At 38.6% G+C, this 3,149-nt stretch overlaps 1 pseudogene; it reads left to right on the forward strand.

Annotated features, from left to right (window-relative positions):
- LOC21386812 lies at window positions 1-2,931 on the forward strand (annotated as a pseudogene).
- Window positions 2,932-3,149: the final 218 nt, after the last annotated feature.

Raw genomic sequence — 3,149 nt, forward strand, 5'->3', positions numbered from 1 at the left:
ATGGCTTGTTTTTCTCTTGCTTTCAGTAATGGGTTCTTGGTAGCCCGTGACAAGTTGGGATTTTGCAGCGGAAAAACCAAGTCTTTGAGGAGATGTGAACGTTTTTGTTGTAATCGTTCATTTCCCTTTGCTTCTGTGATGGGATTTCATAGCTTTTACAAATCTCAAAATGGGTTGCTTTGGAATGGAAATCTTAGCTCATTGGTTAATAATGGTTATTGTAGCGTTTCCCCACTTGGGTTATGCAGTTGTTATAATTTGCAAAATGGGTTGCCTTGTGAAGATGAGATTGAGACATTGAGGAGTGCGAACAATGGAGATAATAAGCAGGCCTATTTGGGGAAAAGAGAAAACGGTCGAGTGAAAAGGAGAAGGAGATTTTCGTTAAGGTTACGCCCGAGGTTTCGGTTGTTGACTATAAAAATGAAAAGAGCTTCACTTGGTTCTGTGTTGAATGATGTTGGGGCTTTTTTGAGAAAGAATATGAGGAAAGTAATGCTTTCTGCTTCGCTTTTTCTTGCACTGGGGTTGTGCCATCTGTTTCTGAAGATAACTTCATTGCCATCTCCAAAAATGGTTCCATATTCGGACTTGATCGCGAGTCTCCAGAATGGTTCTGTTACCGAAGTTCTGCTCGAAGAGGGATCTCGTTGTATATATTATAATACGAAATTGCAGAAATAGAAGATACTGGAATGTCCAACAGAGAGTCTACGGCAATAAGTCTTCCAAATGAAAGTGTGACAAATAATGTTGTGAGCGATGATATTTCAAAACTAGTCCAGCCGGTGAGTGCAAATGTAATGAAGAAATTTCTGAGGAAACGAGCTTCAACCCCAGAATGGCAGTATGCCACGAGAAAAGTAGATCATGATGAGGAGTTTCTTCTTAGTTTGATGAGAGAGAAGGGGACTATATATAGTTCAGCCCCTCAATCAGTGCTGATGTCAATGAGGAGTACTTTATTAACTGTGATAGCACTGTGGATTCCTTTGATTCCGCTAATGTGGCTACTTTATCGTCAACTTTCTGCTGCTAATAGCCCGGCAAGAAAGCAGAAACGTGATTTGGAGATTGTCGGCTTCGATGATGTTGAAGGTGTTGATGCTGCTAAGGTGGAGCTCATGGAGGTAAGCGTCTCTCCACTTGAAAATTATGGCAAACATGCAAACTCTCTCTATTGTCTCAATGATAGCTTTATGATTAAATTAATGGTGTTACCTCGTGTTCACAATCTGGATTAGATGCAAAAATTTTGTACTTGCCATTTTCCAAAAGCTTTCTATATGTGTGACATACAAAAGCATTTTCTCAAGATTAAAATCGCTAGCTAAAATTCTGTCGGTATTTAACCAGCCGTGAAATATGATTTTGGCATGATAGTAATAGTCGCGTGCATTTCTCCTCTTGTACTTGAACTTTGCAGGATTCAATTTGTTTGGGAAGTAGTTGACCTACAAATCAGTCCAAATGGAATGCTTCTTGTTTATATGTGAATGTATTTGCTGAGTATATTGTATCCCGCAATTTGGAAACTTAGGTCACTGATTATCTCTTTGAGTCTCTCCTTTGTTCATCTTTGTTGACACATTTTCCATTTGTAGATAGTTTCATGCCTGCAAGGAGCTATTAACTATCAAAAGTTAGGAGCAAAATTGCCCAGAGGCATATTGCTGGTGGGTCCACCAGGAACAGGGAAAACGTTACTGGCCCGTGCTATGGCTGGAGAGGCAGGGGTACCATTTTTCAGTGTTTCGGCAAGTGAGTTTGTGGAAATGTTTGTTGGAAGAGAGGCAGCTCGCATTAGAGACCTTTTTCACGTGGCAAGAAAATATGCACCTTCAATTATTTTCATCGATGAACTTGATGCCGTAGGAGGAAAGCGCGGTAGAAGTTTCAATGATGAACGTGACCAAACATTAAATCAGGTAATCGTACTTTGAATCTATCTAATTTCTAATTTCTTGTCATATTTTTTTTTCCTGGCCTGTAAAAAGTGGTCCTTATCCTTCGGGATGTGACAATATGACAGAAATTATTCATTCATAAATTTTATGTAATTGGTATAGTCTAACTGCATATAGGAGCCTTTTAAGAACTTTTAGTAACTTATTGGGATGGAAACTTTTCTTTTATCCCCTGAAAAATGCTTTGCAATCTCATTTTACTCATAGTTTTCCAGCTTATATGTTGGTTTCTGAAAGTCTTCTACCATTTGTAGTTGCTGACAGAAATGGATGGATTTGAGTCAGACATAAAGATCGTAGTTATTGCAGCAACTAATTGACCTGAAGCATTGGATCCAGCCTTTTGCCGGCCAGGTCGCTTCTAGAGAAAAGTACTTGTGGGAGAACCAGATGAAGAGGAAGGAGAAAGATCTTGGTTGTACATTTGAGAGATGTTCCTCTGGAGGAAGACATGAATCTAATATGTGACCTAGTTGCTTCTCTGGCCCCAGGTTTCGTGGGCGCTGATCTTGCAAATATCGTTAATGAAGCCGCTTTACTTGCTGCTCACGGAGGTTGGTCTGATCATATTGTACCTTCCATTCAGAATCCCTTCTCTTTACCATTTTCTATGCTCAACTTTCTCCATAAACTCTTTATAATGATGCAATGCTTCCTTTAAAAAAAAAATGATGCAATGCTTATTTCTATATGGTTCTTTGAAGAGAGAAAAATGGAGATTTCTAGGTTCAGTGCAAAAGTTGTAATTGACTTTGGGGTTTTTAGGTGGTGAAACTGTGACAAGAGATGATATAATGGAAGCAAATGAAAGACCAAAATTCGGTATCAATGTAAGCAGCTTAGGCCTACCACACTAAGCAAGGAGCTAGGGAAACTGTTTCCGTGGCTACCGTCTTTGATGAGAAAGAATGACACAAGAGAGGAAGGGTTTCAGGGACCACTAGGATATCAAACTTTAAGCTAAAGAACGCGTATATATAGAGATTTTTCTTGTAACTCATCTAGCTTTTTGTACTTGAATATTCATATAATTTCTGATGAGTAAGAACTCGATTTATTGTCATCTGTTCAACACATAATGTGATAGCTGGGAATGATTTTGCATTAATTCCCATAACGATTCAAAATTTTTTACAACAAATTAGAAGTTTCTACTTAATAGCTGAAACATTTGAAGGGTTT

The sequence above is a fragment of the Morus notabilis genome, unplaced genomic scaffold, assembly GCF_000414095.1.
Source record: "Morus notabilis unplaced genomic scaffold, ASM41409v2 Scaffold1843, whole genome shotgun sequence".
NCBI lineage: Eukaryota > Viridiplantae > Streptophyta > Magnoliopsida > Rosales > Moraceae > Morus > Morus notabilis.